General features: G+C 41.0%; 1 pseudogene; it reads right to left on the bottom strand.

The window, feature by feature from the left end:
- Positions 1–620: 620 nt before the first annotated feature.
- LOC105100245 (heat shock-related 70 kDa protein 2-like) lies at positions 621–14,403 on the bottom strand (annotated as a pseudogene).
- Positions 14,404–14,873: the final 470 nt, after the last annotated feature.

Genomic DNA, 14,873 nt, shown 5'->3' with positions numbered 1-14,873 from the left:
GTCGCCCATGAGAACAGCTGCTCGTGCAGCTGTACAGTGTGCCACTGCCTCACCAGGGCTGATGGACCTGTTGAGCTCCTTTCCATTCAAGAAATCTTTCAGCAATTTCTGGAACTTTGGGATACAAGTGGAACGGCCTCTAGCACAATTTCATGAATCTGGCTCTTGTCAAGTTGGGCATCCTTCAGCGATTTGTCTACAAGCTTCAGGCTACCACAGCAGAGATAAGACTGAGCTGCTCAAAGTGGGCTCAGGACATAGAAGGGGAAAAACCCACACCCTTATAGAACGAATTAATTTCAATCCTGGCACAAGCAAAGAAATTCAAAATACATTTTGCCTTCCTACAGGCAGCCTGGGGCGGCACACTACCTGCTTGTTGGAGGCTATATCCTTCTTGTGTCTGCGTTCAAACTCTTCCCAGTTATCAAAATCCTCCCCTTCCCAGTGGGTGTTACCAGCTGTGGATTTTACTTCAAAGGTACCATCCTAGGTGTTTAGGAGAGACATGTCAAAGGTGCCACTACCTAAGTCAAAGATCAGCACATGCTTCTCTTTTTTAAAGCTCCCGGGGAGGGGGGGTGTTTTTTCTTTTCTTTTCTTTCTTTTTTTTTTTTTTTTTAATCCAGGCCATGGAGTATGGCTGCTGCAGTAAGCTCATTAATGATCTCAGGATATTAAGATCAGTGATGATCTCTGCTTCCTTGGTGGCCTGACACTGTGAATCATTTAAGTAGGTTGGAACAGTAATTATTGCATTTCTACCTTTTTTCCCTAAACAGACTTCAGCAATCTCTTTCATCTGCTTAGAACCATGGAAGACACCTCCTCTGGGGAAAAAATTATTTCCTTTATATTTTGCAATTTCTTTAGGCTTTCCCTTTTCACAAATCACTTGGAAAGGCCAGTGCTTCATTCTGACTGAACTGTGGCATCATCAAACTTGCAACCAATCAGCCTCTTAGCATCAAAGATGGTATTGGTGAGGTTCACCGCCTCTTGGTTCTTAGAAACTTCATTGATCAGGTGTTCACTTTGTGAAAGCTACATAACTTGGACTGGTAAAGTTGCCTTGGTAATTAGCAATAATCTCTACTTTTCCATGCTGAAGACCCCTACTTCGTAAATAAGTGGTACCCAGTTCAGTACCAGAGGCAGACATCTTGATTAAAGAAAGAAAAGGGGGAAACTGAGGCAGAAATAGTTTAGATCAGTTTCAACCCTAACCCCTTGCAGTTAACCTCTACATGAGATTTATATCCTTTATTTTCCCCACCTCCCTTTCACTGTATTTCAGTCCTTCATGGGTCAAACTCAAAGATAAATGGATTCAGTTTTACAATTCGTTCACATGGTAGTATGTTCCATTTGTTTTCTATTGTTTGCAGACGTCCCCTGCATTAGGTAATAGATGCCTGACTACAAGGTAACTACCAGAATTCTGAGAATGATACCAAACCATCATGGAAAGCAACAAGGCTTCAAAAGCATTGGAGTCATTTTTCGCTTCTCTCATGCCCACATCTAATTTGTTTCTATGTCCAGTCAATTTTTCCTCTTTGCATGTGTCTTGTCCCACTGCCACCACTCTGGGTCAAATTTTTATTACTTCATACCCAGGTTACCCCAGTAGCATTATGACTAGTATTTCCCCTTTCTCTGATTTCATGACTTATTCATCACCATCACTCATTTATACATCCATCCATCCATCCATCCAATAAATATCAATTATGTAACTACCATTTGTTAAACACTGTTAGATATTGAAAGTAATGGGATAAATTAAATATGCTATCCTCTGGAATACCACCATGCTGACTTTTTAAAATTATGCCTTTAATCACACTAACCCTTGCTTAAAAACTTGTTCCCCATCACCTACCAAATAAGATAAATAGAACAGCCAACTAACCTTTTCAGTCAGTATGGCTTATGGAATCAAATAGACGCAGATTCAAGTCCTGACTGCCAGTTGTAGCTTAGTTCATTTATTAAGGATTAGGCATGCTTTTTAACCTCTCTGGTCTTCAGTTTCCTTACCTTTACAGAATACCTATCATTTTGGCACATAGTAGGTGCTCATTAAAAGTTCTTTTGACTTTCCTTATCTTTGAATAATTGGCATCCCCAACAGATTCATACAGAATCAGAGCATAATGGACACTAGATATAATCAAATAAAGGCCTCTAATTGGACAGCGGCGGAAACTGAGGTGTAGTCTGGGAAGTGAGTGGCTCCTGGTGACACAGGGATTTGGGAGCAGGTGGAGGCTAGTGCTCCTGACTCCCCATCGCAGCACTCAATGAAAGCAGCTAGGAAATGTCTGCAGGGGAAGCCTGAGGGCAGGAAGGCAAGGGCCATTCCCAGACACAAGGATGTTTAGCTTGATGATCCAGATTTCAAATACATAGCAAAGTTCTCAGTTTACAGGGAAAGGCTGTTTTTAATTTTCTCCAAATGGCAATGTAGAAGTTATTGATAAGAATCAGAAAAACTGAAAGCACAATACATACTTAACTGTATGGCATTAAGGTAACTTAGAGAGCAGCACCTTTGGTGGAGGTGAAGATAAAACAGGGAGACAAGGCAGGAAGAGAGGGGAGGGAGTCATCGAACTCGAGAAGGTTAATCCTAGACTGGTCTTCATAAAACAATGAGGTCTAAGCCATTCAGATGACAGGTAAGAAAATCCAGGCCCAGAGAGGTCAAGGGATGGCCCTAGATTGCACAGACACTTAAAGACAGAGCTGGGACACCTGGCTTTTTAAGATCTTACAATTCTTTCACTTGACTACACGGGCTGCTCAAACAGAAATCTTTTCATCACTTAGCATTTGTTAGGTATCTCTTACGTGTAGATCACTGGGCGAAGCACCAAAGTAAAGCTAAGTGGATAAGCTGTACCGGGGCTGAACGCAGGGAGAGGATGGAGGGAAGGAGTGGGGTCGCGCTGCTGGATGTGTGCTCGCCGCCAGCTGCCCCCGCAAGTGTCCAACATCCGCAGTCACAGCGGCCCAAGTGGGGTGGCTCCCACAGCGGTTATCACAGTGACATTTAAAATGAAGATTTAATGTCATATTCAACACAAGTTGAAAACATTCATAAATTTAATGAATCATCTAATTAAATATTGTATACACAACAGTATGGAGCAGACAGAAAGAGAAACTTAAGAGTTATTTTTATGCATAAATGCAATCAGTAAGTAAGGTTTTAAAAACAAAACCCTCTTGAATTTTATAAAGCTTTTTTTCCTAAAGCAGAAAATGTTTATTTCATAAACCACCCCTTGTTTTCAGGAATTACACGTTTATTCTTGCTCAATGCTAAGTAGTCAGCTGACCCTCAATCCAGACCAGCCGCGGGCCGCATTGCCAGCCTAGACTCGGCCAAGCCTGATTTCACGCAGAATGATCACAGGGCAATCTTGTCAAGCCTTCTGTTGTGTTATGACGCCAAAATAATCCCACGTTAGGAGGCTTTATTATAAGGTGGGGGTGAGGGGGACTACATTTTCTTAATCAGGACAAGACATCTAGTCTCATTCTTAATCTTTCCTTAATATGCTTTCCTTACCCTATATTGTGTGATAAAGTGACCCTTTAGTCTCCTGGGGCAGCCATTAGTGAAACCTCTTCTAAAGTTGATTTGTCAGCTAGCTTTAAGCCCAACATTCAACATAAAGTGGAAAGCTCAGTTTGAAATCTGACAAGTCACTTGCTGGACAAGTTCACAGAGTACAAGCTTGGACATCTCTAAGTCACGGCAGCCTGGGTTTGAAACACGGCTCCCCACCGCTCCTCTTAGAGAGCCTTCCATCTACTCTGGAACTTGGCTCATCCACAGACTATCAAACACCACCTTCCCAAGCGGCATGCTAACTGTGGAACAAATCATCTCTCTCATAGCCCCAAGTGCCCGACAGAGTTCATTTAGTCCAAATGAAAGATTTTCAGATTTCCAAAGGGCAGAAATGGTGAGTTAAAGCCTTGAACCGTAAGTACTGTTTTACATCATCAGCAGGGTGATGTGCACACAGGTAATCACTGTATTATTCCTTTCACCAGTTTGGTACTTCTTAACTAACAGATTCATCTCTTTGAGGTTCATGGATATAGCCAGTTCTCTACTAAATAATAATTACCTTAAGTATTGCATTTGGTAATGTAAGAAATCCAGGCAAAAAAAACAGGTCATTTGTATGCCCTCAGCCAGGATCTGTCATTACTCCCCACATTGCCAAGAGCAAATGGTCTCGTGAGATCCACAGGATTTTGCTAATAAATAAGGTGAGATCACCTCCCTCCTGTGCTAGTCTGGGGCGACAACCCTATAGCATTCATTTCCTTACATTACTTAGCATATACCAGCTGGTCAAGGGTAAACTTTGCTTTTCTTCCAATTTAACTATTCCTCAGTCCTTTGTACAATCTCCCGGCAGCTGTGTTATCCTTAATATAAAAATGACGATTTAGCCTTAGGGAAGTAAATCAGGTTAAAGATAATAAATTGCTTTGGAAGATGAGAAAAATGGCCTGAAATATATTATAGAAAATTACTGCACCCATTGTGAGTCTGAAGAAGAAAATCAGTTGACTTTTCTTCCCCCTTTCCAGAGCAAACTGTGGCTCTGGAAAAGCTAAGGAATGAAACAGAGGGAGATAATTCATCCAGCTCTATCTAACCAGAAATAGGAAAGGAACCATAGGAGAAAATCTGATTTATGAGAACTGTCAATAAAGAATGTCAAGAGGTTCCAAGAAACCTGCAGGTGTTGCTCTTAAGTCAAATATATGTCAAGTTTTTATAGCTAATAATGCCATGGATTAAAATGTATTTATGCATATAGATGGTGCACTTGATTACAACCCTAAAGCAGAATAATACCCCACTGCTTCACGTTAATGACTATTCAGAAGTGAGAACTTGGAAGCATTATTCTCTAGCAGAGGTGCAGGGGTTAGTGTATGGCAACATCTAAAGCCAGCACCTTGCACTAACCAGGCTCACACACGCATATCTGTTCGACTTTCAGAGACTTTGCAGGGCCAGGACTAGGGCATGCATGTCAATTAACCAAAGTAAAATGTGATGAAATATTTCAAAGTGCTTTGTAAATATAAATTGCTATAGAAATGCAATATACTATGGTTGATCTTAAGATTACAGTAAATCAATTTCAGAAGCATCAAGCATACATTTACATATATATATACCTGCATATACTTACACACATATGAATACATATATATGTGTGATTAACAAATTAAACTGTTAATATCTGAAGAGTACTCATTTAGAAGTTATGCTACATTGCAGCAACATGGATGTCCCTGGAGAAAGACATTCTAAGTGAAGTAAGCCAGAAAGAGAAAGAAGAATACCATGAGATCACTCATATGTGGAATCTTTAAAACAAACAAAAAAAAGAAGATGACAAATGAATTTATATATAAAACAGAAACAGACTCAGAGACATAGAATACAGACTTGTGGTTGCCAGGGGGGAATGGGGTGGGAAGGGATAAACTAGGAGTTCGAGATTTGCAGATACTGACAGATATATATAAAATAGACAAACAAGTTTATACTGTATAGCACAGGGAAATAGATTCAATATCTTGTAGTAGCTCGCAGTGAAAAAGAATATGAAAATGAATATACATATATTCATGTGACTGAAAAATTGTGCTCTACACCAGAAATTGACATAACATTGTAAACTGACTATAACTCAATTAAAAAAAAAAAAAGAAGTTATGCTACAAATGCAGTATAGCCTCTAAGGGTGGAGAAGAATATGGGATCAGGCAGGGCACATGGAAGGCTTTTACCATATAATAATGTTTTATTTCTTCAGCTGGGTGATGTGTAGGTAGGTAATCACTGTATTATTCTTTTTCCAAGTTTGGTATTCTTAAGTAATAGATAATAATATTTTAAAGATAAAGAATACTCTATTTATTTTTTAATGGAGGTATTGGGGATTGAACCCAGGACCTCATGCATGCTAAGCACGTGCTCTAGCACTGAGCTATACCTGTCCGCCCCCGCCCCACCAAAGAACGCTGTATTCTAAACAGGTATGGGTATTTGCAAGAGAGAAAAAAATTAAAAGGAAAATATCTATAATTGCTGTTCAGCTACAGAACAAAATACAAACACACACAAGCACACCTACACACACACACAGCCACACACTGCCACATGGTGTCATAGGATCAGAAAAATTGGAATTCTGTTTTTGGCTCCATCATATCTGAGCAGACTGACCTTATACAAGTCACTTTACTTTGCTGAGGTCCAGCTGATCTGCCTGAAGATGGGAATTGTAATCCTAAGATAGAGCCACTGTGCAAATTATGAACAGGACCCAGAAAAGAGCATTACATAGAGTGAAAAGCCATTATCTCAGAGTGAGGTGTTTGGACTCAGCAGCAAGGACAGCATGTGCTGAAGGGATGAGAAAGGCCCTTTCTGCCTCTCCAGTCATCACACTGAACACTCATCTGGAGCCTGGAATCAAATGAGAAGTTGACTATGCACATAGAAAAGGGGAAAAAATGTGTTTGAAATGGTCTTATCTTTAAGGAATGCGTCTGCTCAGGGTGTGAGTGGGAAGGTGGACGTGTTGTGACTCAAGCCTGGGGACAGGGAATGAGGAGACAATGCCCCTGCATCACAGGCCAGCATCAGGCTGGAGGGAGGCAGGAGTCAATCTATAGATGAGGCATTTTATTGGACTTAATCAGATTCTGAATATATTTTTTCAAACGCGTTAAACATCTTTCTAATCTTTAAAGTCTGCAAACATCTTATACTGCACATTTTATAGACATAAAGACAAGTTCAGAGAAAAAACAAGTACGTTAAGATGACGAACATCCACCTCCCCCCAGATCCAGGCCACCAACACTTTGGGCCCAGGAGAGTGTGACAGCCGTCCAGCTGGCCGCCCTGGTGTTGCCTCTGCCCTGGCTGGGTTCCGCACAGTGGCCAGGCAGAACCTCTAGAGCAGTGTTTGTCCTCCTCCACCTATGTCAGCGTCTCCCAAAAAACCGTAGATGGCGCAGACTCCTGGGGCGCCTGCTTTCACTGGTCTGGGGTGGGCCTGGGGAATCTGAATGTTGGCAACACCCAGGTGATTCTGATACTGTTGACATTTGAAAACTGCTGAAGTACCTGGTATATCACAATGTCATACCTCTTTTCAAACCTTACAACAGGCTCCCTCTCTTATTCCTTACAGGCCAAAGGAGGCATCATCCCACAAAACTCTTCTAACCCAGCGGATGTCCTCTTCTACCACACCCCACTTTCCCTCACTCACTGCCCTCAGCCATCATGGACTCTTTGCTCTTCCTAAGCTCTTCCTGCCACCGGGCCTTTGCACTTATTGTTCCTTGTGCCTGGAATGCTCCCATGCTGCTGTCTCACACAGCTTACCCCTCACTCCCTTCAGATCCCAGCTCAAAGGTGACTTCATCTCAGACACCTTCCTTGGACATCCCATATGGACTAAAACCCCCTTACTTGGCTTTATTTTTTTTTCCACATAACTTCTCATAACCTGACAAATACCTATCTGTCTCACCTTGCTTCAGTGGAAGCTCCAAGACAGCAAGAACATGGCCCATTTGTTGCCCACATGCCCTAGAACAGTGTTCAGTACCTAGTGGGCCATTATTAAGTTCCTGAAAAGATAACTTAAAAATATCAAAGGTTTCACTTAAAACGTTTTGATTTTTAAATCAAAAGAGATCTTTGGTCTCCCAGAAAACAGGAAAACCCAGTACCCTGAGCCTGCTTTTCCACACAGAGGCACAGGACAGGCTGGCACAGCACGGCTCCCCTCTCCTCTCCTTTCTGCTCGGCCGCCCGATCCTTGCACGCTCTCACATTCCACCTCCCTCCTTCTTTCTATCACCAAAGACAAGCCCATGTGCCCAAAGCACCATGAGGCCAAACAAGCCGAAACACTGGTGTTTAGAGCAGAGAAAAGTTTACTGCAGGGACAAACAAGGAGAATGGGTAGCTTGTGCTCAAAAAACCCAAACTCCCTGCTGGTTTTGGGGGAAAAGGTTTTATAGGCAAGATTTGGGGTGAGGGCAGCAGGGCGTGTGACTTTCTTCTGATTGGTTGGTGGGGAGGTAACAGGGCGGTGCTCCAGGAATCCTGTGCTCAGCCTGAAGTTACCATCCTCCACCTGGGTGGGGCAGAAGAACTCAAAAGACATTGTTATGTATATGCCTTGAGGAGGAACCAGGACTCTGCCCCAAGGCTGCACTATTGTTTCCTGACTGCTCCTCCCTGATCTCTGCACCCTCTCCCTGCCCTGCTTAGCAGCTGTTTGAACCTGCCCTTTGGAGCTCAGGGAAGGTCACAGAGGCTGAATAAAGCCCATGTCCTATAAATAAGAAATGGGGGACATGGAAAGACTTGTACCCTGGAGGGCCCTGCAGGTCCTGCTCAGTTTCACTTCTAGCACTCGCCATCCTCCTGCTCTCCCTCCCGCCCTCCCCACCTCCTCCTGCCCTCCCCACCTCCTCCCTTCCATCTTCTCCATCCCTCCTGCACGCTCCATGCTTCCTTCTTGAATGCTCTCTCCTCCTGAACACTGTCTCTGCTCTGCAACCCCTCTTCCTCCCTCCTGCCAGGATTCTCCCTCTAACCAAAGGTTCTCAACCTAGGCTTTTTTGCTTCCCACACTTCAGGGAAAATTTCACTGTCTAAGAGGCATTTTTGGTTGTCACAACTAGCCAGAGTAGTGCTACTGACATCTGTCCCATCAAAGCTAAGGATGCTACTAAACATTCAACATATCCGACAATGCAGTAGGACAGTCCCCACAACAATGAAGCTGGAGCCAAGTGTCAGTGGTGCTGAATCTGAGACACCCTGCTCTGGAAAGGACCAGGCCGTCCTCAACTTCTCTGACTCCATACACCTCTACCAACCTCCAGCAGAAAAAAACAGAACAACTTTTTCTCCTTCTTGATGAACTCACTGACAAAAACAGGACATAAAAGCAAGGAAGTTTTAGAATGACTATTACACAACATTTCCAATAAAACGTAAGATGTCCTCACTCTCAAAACTGAAGTCACAAATCTCAGTTACATTTCCTACCAGATTTTAATGAACATTGGAGCACCCTCATTCTGGAAAGATAGAAAGCAAATATAACAAAATGTTAATCATGGTTAACTCTGAATTATAATATTACATATTGTAGAGAAGAAAAGCGAATTTTCCCTCTACCCTTTCAGATTCTTAGCTGAGATGCCCTGTAACCAGAAGACAGATTAACAGGAGAAAAACAAACAGAAGCTTAATAACATGTACCCCTCCTGTATACACAGGAGAGACCCAGGATACCTGAGTGTCTCCCCAAAATGCCCCAAGTCACCACCTTAAATACCATGTCCAGCTAAAGACAAAAGAAGACATTGGGGGTTGGGGAGCCAGTTACCTGAAGTACCAGGAAAAGTACGATAAAAAAGGGTAAGGTTGTTATACAGATTTAAGTCTTTGCTTTCTGCATTGATAAGAATTTGGCTTGTGGCATCTTTCTTCCTGGTATAGTGAGGGAGGGAGACACTCTCTCTATTGGAGATTTCCCTTATAAATGCAAATGTCCCTCACAAAAGGGTAACCTCTACTACTAATTTTCAGAGTTTTCCCTCTGTTGTTCCGTTAAAAAAACCATCTGCTCTAAATAATTCTTATGCCAAAGAGGCATATTTTGGGGTGGGGGTGACATGTTCTGCTCCCCTCCAATATGATTTTTATGATTTTGCTTGCTTCGTATGTTTCCATTTTTCCAAATTTTCTACCAGGAAAATATATTAATATTAAAACCATTAAAATTAAGTATCATTTAAAATACCAATTAAAATAATACCAAATCAAAAATCACATATTATTAGTATGAAAAAGACATCTTAAAATTTGTCCCACAAAACTTACAAAATAAGAAACACTTTTGATACACCAACATTGGCTTTCATCCTGAACCAACAGTGTTATTTTTTGCTTGTTTTTTTTTTTTAACTAAAAAAAAGCCAAAAAATATTAACAAAAAAGTGTTTAAAAAAACTTTGAAAATTAAAAACTTAAGCATGTTGACATAGATTTCCAAGGTAAGTTCAACTTGTAAGCAGTATCAAAAAGGGCATCTTAAAATCTATCTTCTAAAATCTTAAAATTAAAAAAAAAAAAAAAAACCTTACCTTTGATATATCAACTTCAGCTTTCATCCTGAACTTTTCAGTGTTGTCAAAAGCCTAAAGTTACACCAAGAAGTGCTGAAATGGACTCATGTGGATTTTGTAGGTTGTGATACACTTAAGAATTGTTAAAACTCCAGAAGCTGGGAGAAATTTGGGCATTTTAACTTCATGGTGGGCCCAATTTGCAATTGCATTATCAAGCATTCTCACAACTAGACAAGAACACACTTAAGACAAACATGAGGGAAATCTCTAATTACAGATCACAGATAAGTCAACTTTTCAGTCAACAAGCAAATGTCTTCTAAAGGCATTACAAAGTAGAGTTCTCTATTACCTATCTTCTCTCTCATGCTCTTGATTTTGATATCTTTAAAAACCTCAGAAAGATCTTGACATTTATGAGGAAGCCGAGGATTTCAGGATAGTAAGGAATTCTTATCATTTTATATAAAATAAATGTCAAGTTGGATAAGGGTCCATCGTGTTGGTTTACACCATTTATCGTAATCAACTTAATATCACTTCCAGCAGTGTGGCATAGCACTGCATCAACAATATGATAACTGGAACTCCTCTGCTCCTTGAATTAGTAAGCAAGTTTCAGTGCATATCAATCATGCATAATGAGTCTGAAGCATTGCTTGATTATATTTCATTTGCATAAGAATTTTCTGTAATTTTTTTAAACTGATCATTTTTAATTCAGAATAGATTTAAATGCCACACAACCGCCACTCCCCTCCTGAAATGCTAAGCAATCTTCTTACATAATACAAAAATGCTAATCAATTTTTTTAATGCAGATCCTAGCTTGTTAATGAGTTTTCACCTTTCTACATGCTGTCAAATCTCATTACACTGTCACCTTTCTAGGGTTCACAATTGGAGTACATATTTAGATGGTTCAATTCTAATTGCGACACTATTTCATTGCATTTACAAGGGAAACATCTTTTAAATAATCCTTGGATTGTCCAATTTGAAGGATAATTTGCTCTCTTTGCATTCTGTAGTTTGTAAAACCCCTACCATTAATTTATGGAAATACTGATTCAAACATTCTCTAATAAGCCAAAAGTCTGAAGATTAAAAATGAAACCAACAGGAACCAACAGATAAATATAGATCTAGAAGTTAATTACAACAAGAGAAAATGTACAAATAAAAATAGCTTGTTATATGTAATAATTTAGAAACAAGTAATCCATTTCAGGATTATTACTTTAAAACAATTACTCATAAGATTCAGAGGCTAAGCATTTTCTTTTTTTTCTTTTTTTTTTTTTTTTTTTTTTTTTTTTTGGCTAAGCATTTTCTTGAATTACATATTTTTTTTCAGTCAAAGATGTTGAACTATTTTGTTGAGGAGGCAAAATTTTCCTCTACCCTCCTAGGTTCTTTGGCTGGTCTAAGAACTAAATTAACATGAGGCAGGTTAATAAGAAAATCAAAGTTTAATAACATGTATAATTGGGAGAGATCCAGGAAAACTCAGTAACTTGCCCAAATGGCCTAAGCCACCACCTAAATATCATCTTCAGTTAAAGACAAAAGAAAGATGGGGGAGGGGGAGGGAGTTATGGGAGGTGACCAGGAAAAAAAAGCACAGGGAACAAGGGAAAGGTTATTATGCAGATTTAAGTCCACGCTTTCTCCATTGATAAGTTTCCAGAGATTTAGTCATTCTCTTCTTGGTACAGAGAGGGAGACACCCTTAGAAATGAAAAATTTATAAGAAATAACTGTTTCTTATAAAAGGGTAACCCCTACTTGGTTTTCAGACAAGGGTAATCCCCTTGTCTGCTGTTTCTTAGAAAATAATCAGGTTGAAATAACTAATATCCCAAAGAGACATATTTTGGGGTGGCACATTCTGCTCCTCTAGACCCTGCATGTGAATCATGCTGAAATCTTTTAATAGAACATTTTGAAGAGCAGACCTCAGAAACCAAGACAAGGGGCAGGACAAGTGACTCATTTTTAAAACATGCCACGTACTGACAATAACTTTTTTAAAAAAAATGCTTAATAGGAAAAAAAGAATAGGTTATATGGGAAAAGCAAGCACTTGGGGAGGGGGGAAATGAATTTAACTTGCTACATGATCTCTTAGATGCAAGCATCTAAGCAATGCCAAGTACCAACCTACTGGCTAGAAGTAACGGTCCCTGATAGATCTCATTACTACACACTGGATGTTCTATTCTTTGTAAGGAAACAAATATATATTATCCATCAAGGTAACTTTATTCCCCTCGAAATAAACTGGGAAATTTCCATAGAGAACAATCTGCATGGTAAAAGGATTCACTGAATCATCCTGAGGCATTTTTTTCCATGTATAAATTCCTAGTTTAGATGGTACCATGAATACACATTTGCTTAGGAAAAAAAGTCTCTTTTGTTCACTTGTTCAAGTGCACGTCCAATTCCTAAAACCTATCGGTTCGCTTTTATGCATTCATCATACAAAGCTTCTAAAAGCTGAATATGTAATATTCTTTGAAAAGAAGCTTATATAAAATTTTAATAAGCTGTGTCATATTTCAAAAATCACAAGATTACTGACATTTCCTACAAGAGACGATTTATCCTTAGTTCAAGATCCACAATCACTTGTTTAATTTAGCACACACAGCAAAGACAAACCAGCTCTGTTCGCTTCCCTAAAAAGCAGTATTGCTTGCCTTTAAAATAGAATTTAAATAAATGACCATTGAGGCATTTGTTTGATAGTGGGGTTAATAGGTGATTTTCAACAATAAACCTGTTGAAAATCTGTAAAATAAATCAAAAACGAACTTTTCAAAAGCAATGACAAAGACTTGACCAAATGGTAAAATAGTACAAAACACAGGGAGGGGAACAGACGACGAATTTTGAGAGTTTCTGGAGCCCTTATGCCCTGATGGGAAGAGCCCTTCCCTAGTGACAATAGACCGGCGGCGTCCAAAGTCACCCCGCCCGTATCACAAAGGTGCTACCCACTGCAGTGCTGCAAGTCTTGAGGCCAGATGGGCCTTTACAAAGTAGGAGCCTCGCTTTCCTACAGATTAGCTAAAATTCCACAAACAAAATCCAACCTCGCGGTAAAGGCAAAAAAATAAGGGCCTCTGAAAGCTCAAATCGCGAGACTCTAGAGGTTACCCAAATTACAACAAATTCAAACTTTAGAGGAAAGGAATGGTTAGGCACTCAAGGAGTCACAAAATGGCTCCCCTGACGCTAAGGCAGCTTTAAGAATTTGTTGTGATTAATTAACTTGCTTTCTTTGAATTAATTCTGACTAACCTGTTTTTCTCCTAGTTACTGCTACTGTTTAACTTGCCTGAATGACCGTGTGCTTAGCAACCCCAACTCTATGATTTACACGCCACCCTAAACATGTTGAACCTAATCCCAGGAGCTGTTTTCCAGAAAGAAGGTCACAGAACAATAGCCCTGAAGAAACAGCCAGATCCTCCAAGAGCCCCCATGACACCAGAGGGATCAGACCAGATAACGCCAAGGCCAAGGGCCTAATTAATGGGCCAGCAGAAGTTCCCGGGACACAAGATAAACTTTTGTAAAAGACTATTGTTATCACTGACGTGCTCCATCTCCTCTGCCTGTATAATCACCAAGCCGCAACCCCAGGATGGATTCACAGTCTCTAAGCCACTAACCTGCTGTGACTTCCCTAGCCCGGCAATAAAGCTGCTCTTTTCTTTGCTCCCAAAACTCTGCCTCCGAGTTTGAATTCGCTTTGGGGGTACAGAGGCCAAGCTAAAATCAGCAAGCTCCAGGAGGGTGGCGGATTTCACCCCGCCCGCCTTACCTTGCACACTCATTCTGAATGTTCTGGAGCCTCCGCAGCATCCCGCCCCAGTGCCTCTCGGACCAGACTCCACAAGGCCGGACGTCTGGCCCTGCAGCCACCCAGGCCGGCCCTGGACCCCTGCTCCGGCCTCCGCAGCAGGCGCGCCCCAGCCGCCGGCCGTCAGGCGTGGCGCGCGGGGCCCGGACCTGCGCCTGCGCCTGCGCCTGCGCCTGCGCCTGCGCTCTTGCCCCAATCCCCGCAGTCCGCCTGCCTTCCTGCCGCTGTTCCCTGTGGTTCCTCTGCTCCCATTTCGGCAGATTCCAAAAACTGTTCTCCTTTGTGTTTTCTCCTTCTCGGTTTTTCATTTCCTCGAACTTCTCATTCTTTAATTTTGTCTCACTTCTCTCCCATTGTAGTTTCTCGTTCTTGCTCCCGTTCTTTTATTCTTCTCTCATTATCAGGGCTCTTAGTTTACTTCATTCACTCATTTCCTGATTTTTACCCTCCAGAATGTTCTGGTACTTTATTTTACTTTATTCTCATGTTTAATCTCATACTTTCAGCATACTCTCTACACCTCTCATATTCTTTTATATTTTTAAAATACTTGGGGGTAATTGAGCCTAAACCCCATTTTCTTTTCAAAAGCAGGGTTTAAGTGAGGTCAGAGGATAGAGGCCACAAGAGAGGAATTCAAATAGAGGAACAGACCCAGCATAGTTTCATCTTTATGGTTAATTGTATGAATCAGCAAAGTCAAACTGCGAAGATCAGTCGGCCTGCCCAGTATCAAATAGAAACAAACCTGCAGTTAGACAAGGAGGAACTTTATTCA

This window comes from Camelus dromedarius, chromosome X, assembly GCF_036321535.1.
Source record: "Camelus dromedarius isolate mCamDro1 chromosome X, mCamDro1.pat, whole genome shotgun sequence".
Taxonomy (NCBI): domain Eukaryota; kingdom Metazoa; phylum Chordata; class Mammalia; order Artiodactyla; family Camelidae; genus Camelus; species Camelus dromedarius.
Note: the sequence above shows the minus strand (reverse complement) of the source record. Positions and strands in the feature narration are given on the sequence as shown.